The following is an 18,442-nucleotide window of genomic DNA, read 5'->3' as shown; positions in this document are numbered from 1 at the left end:
CCAGTTCTCCAATTGGTTCTTGACCGATCAATAAAGATATCAGTGACCAATGACCAATGGCTAGGCAGAAAAGGTGGGACTTCCAGTTTCCCACAGGCAGGCTCTGAGACACAGAAGGAGGAAAGGGATTTGCCAAGCTTAGGAGGAAGATAGAGTCACCAACCATATAAGATCTTGGGAAGAGTGGCCATTGGTCGCTTCTCCAATCAGGCCTGAGGTAGCAGATTGGAGAAGCGTAACTAAGTTAGGGCAGATTTAGAAGTGTTGAACAAAGAGACTGGGCAACTAAGTTGAGGGCAGATTCAGAGGTGTTGAACAAGGAATAAAGATAAGGGCATGCTAGTCAAGGTTGGCTCAGAAGAGCCCAGCCACTGAGCTATAAGGCAGGTTAAAAATGAGCTAATGTGTTTTCATCCGCGGATTCAAGGGAACCTAGGGGAGGGGGGTGGGGACACAGCATGGGTCGGTGTGGGAGTGGGGGAGTTGGTAGACCCTGGTAGTATATTCTGCCCGGTAGTATATTAAAGCAAGGTAGTGTAAACTTCACACTACAAGGATTGATATCCCAAATATATAAAGAACTCAAGAGGGCTGGAGAGATGTCTCAGCGGTTAAGAGCACCCAACTGCTCTTCCAGACATCCTGAGTTCAATTCCCAGCAACCACATGATGGCTCACAACCATCTGTAAAGAGATCCGATACCCTCTTCTGGTGTGTCTGAAGACAGCTACAGTGTACTTATATATAATAAAGGGATAAATCTTTAAAAACTAAAAAACAAAAAATAAAAAAAGAACTCAAGAAATTAGACATCAACAAACCAAATAATCCATTAAAAATGGGGTACAGAAAGATCCAAACAGAATTCTTGAAAGAAGAATCTTAAGTGGCTGAGAAGCTCAAGGAAATGCTCAAAATCTGTAGTCAATCAGGAAAATGCAAACCAAAACTATTCTGATAGTCCATCTTATATTTGTTAGAATGGCTAAGATCAAAAACATAAGTGACAGCACATTCTGATGAGGATGTGGAGCAAAGGGAACACTCCTCATTGCTGGTAAGTGTGCAAACTTGCACAACAACTTTGGAAATCAATCTGGTTGTTTCTCAGAAAATTGGGGATAGTTCTAACTCAAGACCCAGCTATAGGGGTTGGGGATTTAGCTCAGTGGTAGAGCGCTTGCCTAGAAAGTGCAAGGCCCTGGGTTCGGTCCTCAGCTCTGGAAAAAAGAAAAAAGACCCAGCTATACCCAGCTATACCAGTCCTGGGCATATACCAAAAAGATGGGCATATACTACAAGGATACTTGCTCCACTATGTTTATAACAGCTTTGTTCTGTAATAGCCAGAAACTGGAAATAACCCAGATGCCCCTCAACTGAATGACTAACAACAAGGTGGTTCATTTACACAATGGAATACTATTCAGCTATTAAAAACAAGGACACTATGAAATTTGCAGGCGAATGAATGGAACTAGAAAATATCATCCTGAGTGAGATAGCCCAGATTCAAAGGGTCATTCATGGTATATATTCACTTATATATGGCTATTAGCCACAAACAGGACAACCATGCTATAATCCACAGACCCAAAGAAGCCAAATTACAAAGAGAGTCCAAAGCAAGGTGCTTGAATCTCACTGAGAAGGGGAAATAGAAAAGACATTATGGGTAGATGGGAGGGGGGGACTGGATGGGAGAGGGGGTTGGGGACGTGAACAGAAGGGTTCAAGTGTGGGAAGGATGGAGGGAGAGGGAACTGGAATTGGTGGGTATCGTTTTTAAAAATCCCAGCCATTCAATTTCACCAGTGAAGACCCAGGAGCCAGATGATGTGGGGAAAGGCTACTAGCTCAGAGAGACAGAGAAGGAACCCGACTGACCTTCCTACTCCTCGACATTCCAGAAGGAAAAGGCTCCTCCTCGGCACTGTCTTAAAGGCCTTTTAACTCCGAGTCCCTCCTTTCTACTTCCTTAAATTCACTCCCTGTGAACTGGTTGGTTACTCTGCCTCTTAGCCTATTTTTGACTTTATTTATCTCCTGTTTACAGACAGCTCTAAGCTTAAAGGTGTGGGCTAGGCCAGAGCAGCACAACTCTTGTTTACCGTAAACAGAACGCTCAGGGACAGAGGGTGCGTGCTAGGGTGGAGTCACGCCACAACAAGGCTTTTTGTTTTTTGGTTTTTTTTGTTTTTTTTCCCTGTTATAGTCTTGGGGTTCACAATGTGATCAAATATCCTGTAACGGGGGTGGGGAGGGCATCTCTGGGACAAGCTAGAAACTTGGAACCATGGAATCTCCCAGGGGTCGATGAAGATGCTAAGACTCCTAGCAACTGTGATATGGGGCCTGAAACGGCTACCTCCTGTGGCCATGGAACCTTTGACCCACAATGTTTCCTGCCTACCAGAAGTGCAGAGATAAAGACGGAGCAGAAAGTGAGGGAATGGCCAACCAATGATTGACCAAGCTGAAACCCATGCCACAAAAAAGAGACCACCCTGACTCTAGTCAGGAGCCTAGTGTAACTGTTATCTGAGAGGCTTCACCCAGTAACTGAAGGAAACAGAGGCAGAGACTCACAGCCAAACATTAGGTAGAGCTCGGGGAATGGAAGAGGGGGAGGAATGACTGAAGGAGCCAGAAGAGGTCAAGGACACAAGAAAACCTACAGAATCACCTAACCTGGGCCATGGGGGCCCCTAGACTGAATCACTAACCAGAGAGCATGCGTTGGTTGGACCTAGACCCTTTATGCAGATGTAACATTATTTGCCACTTTAAGGAATTATTATGATTGCATTTATTTATTTACTTGTATTTGGGGGGGAGAAATGTGCATGGTGTTCATGTGGAGGTCAGAGGACAAATTGTGGGAGTCAGGTTTACTGCCATGTAGGAGTCACCAATCAGGTCATCAGTCTTGGTGCGTTCACCAGTGACCCCCAAGCACTCTCCTGTCTCTGTCTATCCAGCATAGAGAGTACTAGAGTTACCATCCCAAGCTTTTAGAACTGGGTTGTGGGGATTGAACTCAGGTCCTCCTGATTACATAGCAAATACTTTTATCAACTGAGCTATCTTGTCAGCCTCAAATTGTACGCTTTAAGTGGAGAGATTATATAGTATATGAAGTATAGTTCAATAGTTTGTTTTTTTTTTAAATCAACAATAGATTAGCATGGTAGGATACTTCTTTTTTTTTTTTTTTTAATTCTTTTTTTCGGAGCTGGGGACCGAACCCAGGGCCTTGCGCTTCCTAGGCAAGCACTCTACCACTGAGCCAAATCCCCAACCCCGGTAGGATACTTCTATCTCCCCTTAGCCCCCAACCTTGAAAGGGAAGCAGGAGAAACTCCAAGATGGATATTGCAAATTTCCTAAGGAATTCTATTTAAACTGCGTTGGAAGTTCAGTGGAGATTATCTATAGCTTTTGGTAAAAAGATTCCTTCAAAATTAAGTGAAAAATAATGAACACGTATTAGATAATTATTTCAGAAGACAGAGAGGAAAAATCCAAGTCAATAATCGAACGCAAAGAATTTTAACGTTTAACATAATTTTAAAACCAGAGAATCATAAAAGGGCCTTCAGGTGGGATGGCTTAGCCTTTTTTCTATTGAGGAAGAAGTGAGACCAGGCACCCAGTGGAGTCCTGGATAAACCATCAGCACCCATTGGACTGAAATCAAGTCCACTCTTCTCTCCTTAACCCTGAAGACGTATCTCAGGGAGTCAAAAGTGGAGGGATTTTTTTTAAAGTTTTGTTTTGAGATACTGTTTTGCTATCTAGGCCTAACTGACTGAACTGGTCCTCTTCATGTAGCCCAGGATGGTTTCAAATCTACAGCAATCTCTCTGAATCTGTTTCATGAGTCTGGAATCACAGGCCCGATCTGGTATACATGATAATTGGGGTGTTTGTTTGTTTGTTTGTTTTTAAAGATTTATCTATTTATTATATATGAGTACACTGTCGCTGTCTTCAGACACACCAGAAGAGGGTATTAGATCTCATTACAGATGGTTATGAGCCATCATGTGGTTGCTGGGATTTGAACTCAGGACCTATAGAAGACCACTCAGTGCTCTCAACCACTGAGCCATCTCTCCAGCACCCATGACAAATGTTTTAGGTGTCTACAAAAGTTGCTTAAAAGAAGGTGAAACAGCTCAGTGGGTAAAGATGCTTGACACCAATTCTGGTGACCTAAGTTTTATCCCCAGGACCCACATGATGGAAGGAGAGAACTGAGTCCTATAAGTTCTCCTTTGACCTCTTACAGGAACCATGACACATCCATCCATCCATGTCAACCCCCAATACAGATACATAAATAAATAAATTAATAAATAAATAGAGAAATGTAAGAAAGGTCTAGAGCCATCTCACTTAAAAAATAGTTTGTTTAATAAAAGCCTGAATGTCTATGACTGCCATTGATAGCTCATTTGTGGGAAAAAAAAACTTTAAAAATATTTATTATGGGCTGGAGAAATGATGGCTCAGAGGTTAAGGGCACTGACTACTCTTCCAGAGGCCCTGAGTTCAAATCCCAGCAACCACATGGTAGCTCACAACCATCTGTAATGGGATCTGATGCCCTCTTCTGGTGTGTGTGAAGACAGCTACAGGGTACTCATAATAAATAAATAAATAAATAAACAAACAAACAAACATGTAAATAAATAAATCTTTAAAAACATTTATTACTAATGTAAGATGCAAAATTCTATATATAAACCACAAAGAAAAATGTTATAATCACTAACCTCTTTATCTATAACACTAACTGGCTCACCAGCTTCCTCTGACTATATTTATCATTCACATTATTAATGCACAATTCCTCTGTTAATTGTTATCATTGGCAGCAGTATTGTTTTGAAGTGCTGGGGTCTGACCATAGGGCTTCCTATGTATGAAGGACATACTCTACCATTGAGTATCTGCCCAGTCCTTTGTGTGTTTTTAATTTTATGATAGGGTCTTATTAGTTTGTCCAGACTGACCTTGAACTCGTATCCTGGAGTTGTAGCCTAGGTAACACCTGAACTTGGAACCTCCCTGCTTCAGCCTTCCCAACTGCTAGAATTACAGGCCTGTGCCAACAGGCCCAATTCCTGATTGTATTTATTGGTGATTCATACAGAGGATGAAATGGGCACGGGAATGGAAATGTAATTTACAAGTGCCAAACCCAGTGACACTGTGGAAAATACTTTGCTTTATATGATATATTTTTTTCCCATCAGAATTCAAAATGTAGGATCCCTGTTAGGAGAGTACTATGGACAATATTTAATAATAAGTAATACTTGTATAGGAGCTTCACAATTCTAAAATGCTGATAAACGATTTGGTCAAAAGAATAATGTTGGCCTCAGAGACAAAAACACAGGGTTAAGAACAGCTTAGTGGCAGAGGGTTTGCCTAGCACACACAGGCTGAATTAAATCAGAGACGCAGACAAAACCCCAAATGAAACTCACACACCAAAAAATACAAGCACACTGAATTCTCTGGTAGTTCCGCATGTTCTCAGACTTATCTGGTGCTAGTGTAGTACAATGTAGATTGAGAAACCAACCAAGTAACTCATCATATGAGTATACCAAAACCTGGTTTCAATGCATGGCCACATTCTTGCATAAATCTGTAAAGCATAAGTTATTTTGTGTAACCTTGTTCTCAGTTTGCTGATTTAAAAAATCCCCATGGTAACTCTCACAACAGTATTTTGCATTATGACTTGCATATGTGTGTGTGTGTGTGTGTGTGTGTGTGTGTGTGTGCGCGCGCGCGCGCGCACCTACTGCCTACTGCTTTCCCTTGGCACCCTGAATTATATGAAACATTAACCATGCTATGATTACAACCAGAGAGCAGTCTCAATATAACAATAAGTAGTAACAGTATTGTATGGAATTCTTTCTTCCGGGCTTGACATGACATTTGCCATCATGGGCACAGCACAGACCTAGCAGACACCTCTGCCTGCAGAACTATACAGCAGATAGCTAGCTCGCCAACGGGAGCTGTAGGGTGAGAGTCATGAGAGCCTCATAATCCCTCTGATGCTTTCTGCTTTCTTGAGATTTTAGGCACTACTCCTTCCTGTTTATATATATGTAATCTCAAAAAATATTAAAGAATTGTAGGAGGTAGAAATTCAGTGGGGGGTGGGACCCTTTAGTGGTATAGCTGTTGGGGGATGGGACCCTTCAGTGGTATAGCTGTTTGTGGATTACTACGGCTCCTGTAACCCCAACAAGTTCATTTATTTCACCAAAGTAGTACACATGATAAGTTCTTTCTTAGGTTTCTGTGTTCCCTGTCTATTTGAGATAAACAGCTATTTCTCTTCTGTCTCCCCAGGGAGGTCTTACAACAGTCTGTCAGAAGTATTTTTCAGTATGATTCAGAGGTAGAACATCTGCCTAGCATTCAAGACCCTGAGGGCCATAGCTCAGAACTAGAGTGTTTGCCCTACAAGTATAGGGGCCTGGTAATCTCTGGCCTCAAGAAAATTTCAAACCAATGAAAATATCTAACATCAACTTATAGCCATATATAATAGCAAATATCTACAGATCCCAGTACTTGGAAGTGGAGGTAGCAGAATTTAAGCAAGTCTGAGGCCAGTCTGATCTAAAAAGCAAGTTCCAGGCCAGCCAGGAGGATGGGATATAGGGGTAGCCTGATTTTAAATAAAACTAAGAGGTAGAATTTTCACCACCTGTATTGTGCTAAGACTCTATTTTGTCTTGAAAGGCATTTTTTTTCTTTCTCGTTAAATGTTTAATGACATAAACACTGAGTTTCTGTGGTGGTTTGAATATGCTTGGCCCATAGGGAATGGCTGTGTTGGGAGGTGTGGCCTTGTTGGAGAAAGTGTGTCACTGTGGGGTGGGCTTTGAGACCCTCCTCGTAGCTGCTTGCAAGACAGTCTTCTCCTGTTTGCCTTCAGAACAAGATGTAGAACTCTCAGCTCTTCCTCCAGAGCCATGCCCTCCTGGATGCTGCTGTGCTTCCTGCCATGATGAAAATGGACTGGACCTCAGAACCAGTAAGCCAGCCCCAATTAAATGTTGTCCTTTATAAGAGTCGCCTTGGTCATGGTGTCTCTTAACAGCAATCAAACCCTAACTAAGATAGTCTTATAAGTTTGTTTTATGAAGACCTTCTCTCTAGCAGCCCAAGAGAAACCCAACAAATAAATACCGGAAGGAGTACGGCTAGCCGGTCATGTGATGACATAAGTAACGCACATTTATTCTACAGTGGAGCGCCTGGTAAGTGCCAAGCCTAGCCCCAGATAGCTCTCTTAGCTTTGCGACGGGCAGATGGTACCATCTGCTCACTGCAAAGTTTACCAGTTCCAAAAGTCTGCTAAAAGAGACATCATTGCTTATAAAAACAAACAATCTGGAACCTTACTGAAAGGCTTTGGTGTTAAGTAACTCTATGAAAATAAGATCACAATGCAAGGAGGAACACAGGTTTCACATCATGTGTGTGTGGGGTTGTTGTGTGTCCATGTGTGCACCTGTGGGTGCTGGTGCACATTTTGTGAGGGGGGTGGGGTGGGGAAGACTGAGGTGAACTTGTGTTCTTTGTCATAGTCTACTTTTGTCTTTTTGAGACAGGATCTCTTCACTGAACCCGATGCTTGCCAGTTCGGCTAGCCTGGCTGACCAGTAATCCTCAGAGGTCCTTTTGTCTTTCCTCTCCCAGTGCTGGGATGACATGCGTGCTGCCACCTGTTTGTTTGACAATGGCACATGTGGAGGTCACAGGGCAAGTGTGTGGAGCTAGTTCTCTTCCTCCATCTTTACATGGGTCCTGTAGATTGAACTCCAGATGACAGGCATGTGGGACAAAGTCACCCCTGCCTCACCCTGCTGGCCCTGATTTAGGTTTCTGTTTGTTCGTTTTTTAAGACAGAATCTTGTGTAGTTCAGTCCTCCCAGGAACTTGCTACGTAGCTGAGGGTGACCTTGAATGGATTTTCTTCTCCCACACCTCTGGAAGGGCACTGGCTCTGTTATTTATTTACTAAATTTATTTACTTCCTGCTCACTGCCCCTCCTCCCGGTCACCCCCACTCCCACAATCTTTCCCCTGGCCACAGGTTTTAGAGTTAGATAATCCAGCTTTCCCTCCCAACTCTGCCACATTCACAGCCACATTCCAGATTTGGGCAGCTCGTTTCCACGTGGGGAATAAATGGGTGATTCATGTCAGAGACCTGGCACGAACCTGACCAGGGGCCCCTGAGGGGTTCTTGGTCTTAAACTTCCAAAGACTGATACCAGCCTTGGCTCTCATCTTGCTTCCCTCCCAGACAGTACTGTTAACCTTTCACCTAGTAAGGAACTTGAACCAGATCTAGATCAAGTGTACAGATAACCTCATTTCAATCTCTAAAGCCAAAGGCAAGCATGAAATAAAGGAGTGTGTTAAGACACAGTAGAATTTGAAATACGACTACGTTAAGGAAGCCAAAAGTTTCTTTTATAGCCATTAGTTACATAACATCCGAAGAATTAACAGCTAAATGTGAAAGTTTATATTCTAAAGAAAGAAAAGCAAATTGTTTCAACACTTTAACATGGCTTTTCTCCATATGGAATCCAAACATCATTTTCTAGAACTGGGCAAGATAATTCTAGCCTGTAATTCCAGCAACTGGGAGGTTGAAGCTGGGGGATCTGCAGTTCGAGGTCCTCTTCCTCCACTTATGGAGTGCAAGACTAGTCTGAGCTATAATAGACCCTACCTTAAAATAGATGGCTTGCTCTAAGCGCTTGTCCATTTGTCTTGTTTTCTGTGTTGCTGAGGAACTGGCCTTAGGCATGTTGGACAAGGTAAGCACTACTGACCTACATCCTCAGCTGGTTTATAATTGTACTTTTGGGGTGTGGTTTAAAAACATTTTTCCCAGGTCTGTCACAAACATGTAACCCTTCTGCCTCAGCCTCCTGAATAGCTGGATTGAAAGTGTCCACTAACAGCCTGGTACAAACTTGATGTTTCTTCCACACGGAAGAGCATAAGCTAGGATCTGGAAAAAGATAGGTTAGAAAGGAAGAAAGGAGGTCATAGAGTCACGTGACTCTGAACCTAAGAGTTTGATGCATTTGCTCCTTAGGATTACTCTCCTATTCATTCGTTTGTTAATTAATATTAATTAATTTATATAAATAAGGTCTCAAGTAGCTGAGTCTGGCCTTGAGCTAACCCTCTGGCCTCCACCTATACTGAGCTTGCAGGCAAGCATCAGGCAGGGCTATCTTCTCCAAAGGGGTGGGGGAGGGTATGAGAAGAGATCGTGCTTAAAGCTCACATACATTTTTTTTCTTTCCTTCTGGTCTGGTTGTGGGTTTCTGTATCTGTCTTCATCTGTTGCAGGAGGAAACCACTCTGATGACCACGTGCGTTTTCTAATTGCGATCTTATCAATCGTTGTCCTTGGTGATGATTTTTTTCCCCTTTCCCTCTGAAGTTGTGGGAACTGAATCTAGGGCCTCCAGCATGGTGGGCAAAGGCTCTGTAACTGAGCTACCTCTATCCCCAAAACAAAAATGTTCACTGCCCCAGTGTCTAATTTCTGGGACCCTCTGTGTCTTTTGAGTAGTCACCTAAACCTTTGTTCTTTGGTAGTTCTATGGCTCAAACCCAGGGCCTCTGGCATGCAAGTGAAGTACAGAGCCATATCCTCAGTTTGCTCTGACAGTACATGAGATATTAAACAGGAAAAGCAGACATGGCCGGAAAGGTGGAGTCGCGTGAAGATGGAGGCTCCTGTCGCCTAGGACGCTTGCAGAAACACTAATCTCCTGGTTAAGGATCAGACTCTTATTCACTGAGTACCATAACTACTCAGAAGGTAAGGACTCCTCTGATCTACCTAAATACTTCTGACGGTACAGATAGATTCTTTTCTGTAGATTCTTTTCTATGGATAATGGGGCTACATTTCCCCTTAGAAATTACTAAGACGCTGGGTATGGTGGTGCATGCCTTTAATCCCAGCACTTGGGAGGAAGAGACAGGTGGATCTCTGTGAGTTCAAGGCTAGCCTGGTTTACAAAGAGAGTTCCAGGACAGCCAGAGAAACCTTGAAAGAAAAACAAACATGAGAGGGAGGGAGGGAGAGAAAGAGAGAGATTACTAAGATAATGTCAGCAGACAAAGGAATAAAGGAAGCTGATTATCTAAGGGACACTGGCTTCCATCTTACCACAAAAGTAAGTGATCTAAGGACAAATAGAAAAGCAGCATCTCAAGCTGTACACGTTCAACTGTCCATGTGACTAAGCTACCTATGGAGCAGGGAGGAGCATGGTGACTTTAATTCTTCCCTGAAATGTTCCTTGGGAAAGAGTGACAATACAACGCATCTGTAACCCTAGCAGTAAGAGACTGAGGAAAAGGAGGCTGACTTGGTTACACAGTGAGAGTTTACCTCAAAGAAAACAAATACACAAAGTCCAGGAAAGGGTTTGCAATGTTTTGTTTCAAACCAGGCACACGATCAGTATGGCACATGGTACAGGGCCCAGACTTCAGCACACTGCTGACTCTGTGATGGAACTAAGGCCCAGGGAACTGCTGCTGGCCTAGCCAGCCATTTGATGCTGTCACCAATGTTATTAGGAAAGGTTCTCATGCCCGAGTTGATTGCATATTCTGGTATGTTCTGTGCTTTGGTGTTCTTGGAAACCAGTCACAGTCAGGTCAGTTAGAACTGCTTTGTACAGTTAGGTATAAGCTTGGACCAGAACCAACTGCCCGGGAGTACTTCCTGCATTTGTGTATGATAAGCTGCCCCTAAGATAGACTCCAACATAAGAGAGGCACCTACACAAATATAAAAAGCCATTTGGAGTATGGCTTGCATTTTAAATGGGAATCAGTTAAAGTTTTAAGTTCCCAAAGCTTCCCTGGGAATTGACATCCTACTTGGCAGAAAGAGGCGTATATATGGGTAACCGACATCCTGTTTGGCGAGTTAAGACATGAATGTTAGGCAAGGCAAGCTCCCTGCCATGGCTGAATATGCCAACCAATGGGAGCTGGATAAATACAACAAAGACATGCTCCTAAGGAAGTCCCCTATCCCTAAATCGTGGTGGGGTAACTTGGCACAGATGTTTACGGGTTTCAGGCGTAAAAGTTCTGTAGGATTCTGGTTCTTGGTTACAATCAGCTCCTGAGTCTGGTTTGTGGAACTGATTGATCAGTTCCAGGGCAAATGCTCAATAAACTATCCCTGTCTGACTGAGATCATTGTCTGTGTGGTTTGTGGGGCAACTCCCCGACCCCAACAGAAGTACCATTCAGGCTGTAAAATTGCACATAGAATCATTGCCAAAACTAAAACAAAGGCCTAATCCATCATAGTCCATATGGTTTTGGGAAAGTCTCTAATGGACTAACCTTGCCTTTTAGCTTCTGTAGTTCCGCTTCTGGCTAACTGCTCTTGTTAACTTATATCAACCTAGGATATGGCCTTTATGCTTAAAAGCTCACCCCGGGAAGGGCTCAGTGCTAGACTGGGATTCCAAACACCAATGTAGTCACCAGCTTATAAGGACTTTATATTGGCTTAAACCCATGTCTGAGCAGTCTTTTCTGGTGAATACCCCACAACAATATATATATTTTTAAAAAACTGTCAAGATGAAAGAAAAAACCCAAACATTAGTGAAGAAAACATGAATTAATAAGGAATTAGGACAGAAACCTTTTTTTGTTGTTTTGACAAGGTCTCAAAGGGCTGGCCTGGAACCCATGGTGTCTCCTGGGCTGGTCTCACATGAGATCTTCTTGTCTTATTCTCCATAGTGTTGAAATGGCAGGCATGAATCACAACAAATGGTTCAGAAAGCCGTTACTGGTGGTGTTCGTACTGTGTGTGAGACATAGTTCAGGCAGGCTGGCCTAGAACAATGCAGAAGCTGTCCTGGAACTCCTGATCCTCCTACACTCACCCCCAAGTAAAGGACGCTCTGAGCTGTACCTCAGTCCATAACCACCCACTTCGTGTCGTCCTACGGGGAGGCAGCTGAAGGACCATTTCCCAAACAGCAAAAGTCCTTGATGCAGGAAGATAAGCAATTGTTTCTGAGTTCCGACTCCTCAGAAGGATGGTGCTAGGTACTTGGGATATGAAGCTTTCCAAAGGCAATCACAACAGTGAGTCACAGGCTAAAATAATTACTTCCTCAGCCCTGACATTACAAAGAGGATGTGAAAGCAGGAAATTGATTTTAGGGCACAGAATCCTATTAGCTGGTATTACAAGAACAAAACAACACTTGAAGGCTCCAAGTTAGGATACACTTATAATTGTTTAGTTGGCAGAAGGAAGGAGAAGATAGGAATGAGAAGAGGAAAAAAGGAATCAAAGTAACTTTTGCCAAGATAATAGGTGAGAAATCAAAATGTAATGATTCATTGTTAAGCTTTCCAGCTACTTCCGATCCCTGCTACAACAAATGTCAGGTTAAAAAAAAACAAACAAACCAGTGTGAGGCCCGGTGCTCATTTGTTGATGTGATAAACTACTTGGGCAAAAGCAACTTAAGGAAGGGTTCAGTTTATTTTGGCTCAAAGTGCAAGGGAACAGGCCTTCATGATGGAGAAATCAGGTCAGCAGGAGCTGGGAGCAGCTGGTTATATCGAATCTAAGGTCAGGAGGAATGGGGGAGATGAACACTGCGCTCAGCTCGTTTGCTTCTGCAGTCCAGGGTCCCAGCAATGGTGCCATCCATAGAGGGTGGGTCTTCCTACCTCAGTTAATCCCCAAATAATAGCCCACAGGCATGTCCAGAGGACTGTCCCCAGGTGACTGTAGATGCTGATATCTGATGAAGCACCACATGGTATCAGGCACGTCAGGCTCTACCCCAAGAAACAGAGGAAGTGGGAGCGAAAGGAGTGATTGAGACTTTTGCATAGATCATGTATCATAAGATATTAGGATCTGAACTGGGAGAGGTTAAAGACATAAGAGCCATTCCCTGAAAGGCATCTGATGATGCAGATTTTGATGATAACGATGGCAGAGACAATCTGCAACCACTTACTGAATAACACTGTGCCAAGATGGTATCATTTTGTTTCCATTATCAGTCTCAGGAGTTAGAGTGATGTTCTGGGATTGGGAGTACAGTTAAATGGCTGCATGTACAAACTCCAAGGTTTGATCCTCAGTATGGCAAAGCGAGGGGAGAATAAGGGATTGAAAAATAATGAGGAGAGGGACAAGGGAGAGGGGAGAAGAAGGGATGAGGGGGAAGGAGAAAAGAGGAGAAGAAAGGGGAGAGGGGGGAAGGGAACTTGAATAGTTCATATGTATTGACACTGAAATATCAACCTATCAACTGAGAAAATGCAGTTCAAATGAGGGACTCTATGAGGGCTAGTCTTGGTTGTCAACTTGACTGCATCTGGAATTAACTAAAACCTAAGCTCCCAGGAACAATTGTGAGCAATTTTCGTTGACTGAAGATCCACCTTAAGCCTAGGCCTACTGGTTTCAGTGCATATAAAGGACACAGAAGGAGGAAGTTTGTGTTTGCCTGCTTGCCCTCACTCTTCGTGGTAAATTCATTCTTCCACATGTCTTAGAGCTTACTTCTTAGGGATTCTGGCATATACTGAAAACCAGAAACAAGCAGTCTCATGAGCCAAGCAACTATTGGATTCTTTTTAAAGATTTATTTATTTATTTTATGTATGTGAATACACCGTCTTCAGAAACACCAGAAGAGGACATCAGATCCCATTACAGATGGTTGTGAGCCACCATGTGGTTGCTGGGAATTGAACTCAGGACCTCTGGAAGAGTAGTCAGTGCTCTAACCACTGAGCCATCTCTCCAGCCCAACTACTGGATTCTTTAGCTGTCACAAAACAGCCATGGTTGGAGCAGTTGGACCACAGCCACTACTAAATCCCGTGTGTGTGTGTGTGTGTGTGTGTGTGTGTGTGTGTGTGTGTGTGTGTACACGTACATATTCTATCAGTTCTTTTTTCTCTAGAGAACCCTGACTAAGACAGGCTTAGGATCAAGAGCCTGAGAGGCTCCTGGGAGACTTTCTAGAGGACTCATGCAAGGCACAGCTTAACAGCAAGGATGATGTGACATGAGGACAATTACTGCAGCACAGGTGGCCGAGGTCACAGAGAGAAGCTCCTCTACCCAATGCCCCCAGCCTCGAAGCTGACCCAGGAAACTACTGACACCCAGCAAAAGGCCCCGATGGAATGGCTCACTCTTGCATCGTTTTCTTCCACACAAGATCTCAGATAACCCACTCTGTCCTGGACTTCTTGCAGGGCTCAGCCGAGCTTTGAACTCCCATCCCTCCTGCTGCTTCCCTGGTGCTAGAATTATCGCAAGCACTGTCATGCCTGTCTCTGATGCGCTCTTTGAAAGGGAGTTTCCCAAGTTTGAGTGGTTCAGCCAAGCTCATGCCTATCAGCAATGGGAAGTTCACATTGAAGAAAGGGTAAAGAGGTGGAACATCCTATAATCCACACTTTGAGCTCTTCCTGGTATGTTCTGTTAATAAACCTAAGATGTAGCACATATGTTCCACTACATACCATTACATAAAACAGCCAAATACTTACATTACCAGAGAAAACTCGAGCTAGGTACCCAGCAGAAGACTGTACAGTTCTAAGATACAGTCCTCCCTTGGTATCCACAGGACGGAGTCCAAGACCCCTAAATACCAACATCCATGGATATTCAAGTCTGTTATATAAAATAACCCAATGTTTGCATATAACATAAAGCCTTTAAGCAATATAACTTCAAAAGCCACCAAAACCATATATGACACTAGGGTTTTTCTTCTACATATATGTGTGTGTGAATATGTATATTTGCATTTAAATATGTACAGATTATACGTGTGTGTGCTAACTTGCCACTCACATTCATATGGAAGTCAAAGGACAACCTGAGGGGGTGTCTTCTCTGTTTTTCATTCTGGAATGGAACGAGGGTTTTTAGGGTTGCTTATTTCTCAGGGTTATCTCCAAGTGTATAAGGGGCATACATTGACTGCCCTCCTCCCCGAGATGGGGTCTTATGTAGTCCAGGCTGGCTCCAAACTATGCATAGTCGAGGATGACCTCAAACCTCCCCTCCTCCCCGCCTTCACACCCTAAGTGCTTGGTTTACACAGTGCCGGTGGGTGAGCTTATGCTGTGTGCATACTTGGCAAGTGCACACCAACTGAGGGACGTTCACATACTTTCTTTCCATCTTACCTTTTAAGGCTTCATTAAGAACTTAAGAAGGGTAGAAAGAAAATTATTTTTCTCATATATATATATATAATTTGCAACCTTAGGCTAACTTCTGTCAGTGACCTTGGTTACTGGGATGATGCCACCCATCTCTATCTGAACCTGGCATCTTTCTTGGTTCTCAAGCAAATGTCTCTTCCCTTAAGACAGTATAAGCAGAGCTACCCTAGGGGAGCTGGGAGGATTGGAAAGATAATGTATGTAAAACTGCTCTCCTGTGTATTCCAAGGTTTAATATAATTATAGACTTAAAAGGAAAAGCCAGAAGGCTTTATAAAGTGTTGATATTGTTAAAGTGCTCTGGCTGAGGCGGAAGAGGAGGAAATGATTTGTGTGGACACAGCAGCAGCGGGAACCTGATTACCCAGGGTCAGCTGCTGCAGCTGGGAGTGGTTTACCCTTGCGATTATCTGCCTTCCATCTCTTTCCACTTAGAGTGAAGATAACCAGTTGACAGCTAACACGGCTGGGGAAATATTTAGTACTCGGAAACTGTGTCTACTCTATTTGCAAAAGCTATACAAAACCTCCAAGGTTGTTAGTGTTTGAGGAAAAGTAGATTTTATGGGCTAACACTTTTTTTAAGTTGCATCATCTGCCAGGCCATGTGAACTGCTGCCATCTAGTCAACGCAGTTCAGGTTTTATGAGCGAATACTATTTTTTTCTTAGCCTAGTGGAGCTAATAATGAGCGTCTGGTCCTCCTCAGTGGGTAAGAGGTAGTTTCTAAAACTTCACTGCCCTGATTTGAACCTCAAATCTACTACTTGAACAACTCCGTGGGTGCTGGAAACTGAAACCAGGTCCTTTGCACAAGCTATAAGTGCTTACCACTGGGTCGCTCCTCCAGGACCTCTTCTTCATCTTGAGTAAGGGTCTTACCTAGCTAAGGCTGGCCTCAAACTCATCATGTGGCCAAGGATGACTTTGAGCTTCCTAGCCTCCCGTATCTACAGTCTAAGTGTTTAGATTATAGGCATGTGCTACCATGCCCAGTTTTTGTGGTGTTGGTCATCAGTCTTAGGGTGTCAATCATACTAGGCAAGTACTGTACCAACTGAGTTGTATCCACAGCTCGAATAAGTGTCTTTCTTAGGCACAGTGCTTAGAGTAGCTATGGCCTATGTGGGCAACCATGCAAAATATCTTAAAAGACTTTCAATCAGAGAGTTTTTACTGTTGAATTTCTGTACTTATATTAATGTCACAGATCTACTATAAGAAGGATGACATGTATTTTTGAGACCACATCTCATTCTGAGGACAAGCTGATCTGAAACCTGCATAGCAGGCCCAGGTGTCCTCCAAATTTCTGTTTCAGTTAGCATCTCCTCGCCCAGGACTAGTATTTTAGAGATACACTACATCTCCATGGGTTTATTAAGATCTCTTTCTTTCTGTCTTTTTGTCTGTCTCTCTGTCTCTCTGTCTGTCTCTCTCTGTCTGTCTGTCTCTCTGTCTCTGTCTCTGTCTCTGTCTCTCTCTCTCTCTCTCACACACACACACACACACGCATGTATATGTATAAGGTAAAATGGACAAGGAAAGAACATTTTCTCTCTCTTCCTCTCTCTCTCTCTCTCTCTCTCTCTCTCACACACACACACACACACACACACACACACACACACACACACACACACACATGTATATATATATATAAGGAAAGAACATTTTGGCTCTGACTTGATCTCAAGTCCAAGACTTAGGCAGAAGAAAAAAGCACCCTGCCCTTGGCTTGACTCAGAGCTCCCAGACTTGGCAGTTCCTGCCCCTGTGACTCAGCGTTAATGGCCTACCATGTTTGCTAGCACACTATACTTTACCACTAAGCTCACTGTGCGTGCTCCAAAAACCCTATACAAGCTTCTCTGTTCAGCCCACTGCTGTCTCTCTTTCCACCAGAGGCAGCCGCCATTCTGTTCTTCTTTCCACTAGATCTCTTGTGTGAGGGTTGCTGCATGGTGTGACTTTGTGGTATTCCTTGGCTCCTGACTGCCAAGATGCCCTTGCAGCAGAAAAACACAACAATATGGGCAAAACATATACATATTAGCTACCTGATATATTAAAACTTATAAAATATTTAGCCCAGTACTTAGAAAGAGGCGAGCCTGGAGGTGTAGACCTATAATCACAGCTACTTGGGAGGCGGAGTCAGGAAGCGTGCAAATTCAAGGTCCGTCTGAGGTATTGAGAGTTCAAGGTCAGCCAAGGCAACAAGTAGTTTATATCCTGGAGGTTGGAGCAGGAGGACTGCTGTGAATTTGAGGCTAGCCTAGACTATAAAGTGAGTTTTGGCTAGCTTTGCCAAGAGTGAGATCCGTCAAGAGACACTTACATGACCATAAATATGAATGTCAGCTTCTTACTCATCTAACAAGTCCTGCCTTGATAAAAGCATCATTTACCATTCATAGACGATGGATTTCCTGAGAGGACCTGATGTTCACACTGACTAGTTTCAACCTAGTGAACCGATTTAATTCAGAGGCCTTGTAGTCGAAGCCTAAGGGCTAACTTGCTTTAATGTTTAACCTCTGAAATTAATGGCTACACAATCCAGAATGTCAATGAGGACCCTGACTGTGGTGATTATGTTTTCTAATAAGTCTGAGTTTAGAGAGCTAGCAATGAAGCCTGTATTGGAAATGAGATTGAAACGCTAGACTCAATATACAGAATTTTTAATCCTCCTACCATCAGAGGCAACCTGCTCCTACATTTAGATTCTCTATTAATAATGTCTTGACATTACCTTCCATGGCTCACCTTTCTGGCATGGAGGTTACAGCATTATAAAACCACACAGTAATTGAGGTATAATTACTCATTCCTTGGAAATAATCTGGAAATGACTCCTGGCATCTGGTATCTCTTCTCATGCACAGAATGACTCAGTAGATTGTAGCATAAGAAACTGGTTTTCTCATAAAACCTGGGGTCATCTGACTTTTTCTTCCTGGAACAAAATGGTGGCAGATTCAAACCAAAAATGCCTTTGCTCACGGGGAACATAGCAGTCACTAACCGATTCCATGCTCATGCTTATTAGCAGTAACACCCATTTGGCTATTTTTACCCGTGAGGCTTCAG

General features: G+C 43.2%; 1 protein-coding gene across 2 annotated transcripts in view; it reads right to left on the bottom strand.

The window, feature by feature from the left end:
* Positions 1 to 18,442, bottom strand: part of Deptor (DEP domain containing MTOR interacting protein) — a 138,556-nt gene that overhangs the window by 45,839 nt on the left and 74,275 nt on the right. The window lies entirely within an intron of this gene.

Source organism: Rattus rattus, chromosome 1 (genome assembly GCF_011064425.1).
Source record: "Rattus rattus isolate New Zealand chromosome 1, Rrattus_CSIRO_v1, whole genome shotgun sequence".
NCBI classification, from domain to species: Eukaryota; Metazoa; Chordata; class Mammalia; order Rodentia; family Muridae; genus Rattus; species Rattus rattus.
Note: the sequence above shows the minus strand (reverse complement) of the source record. Positions and strands in the feature narration are given on the sequence as shown.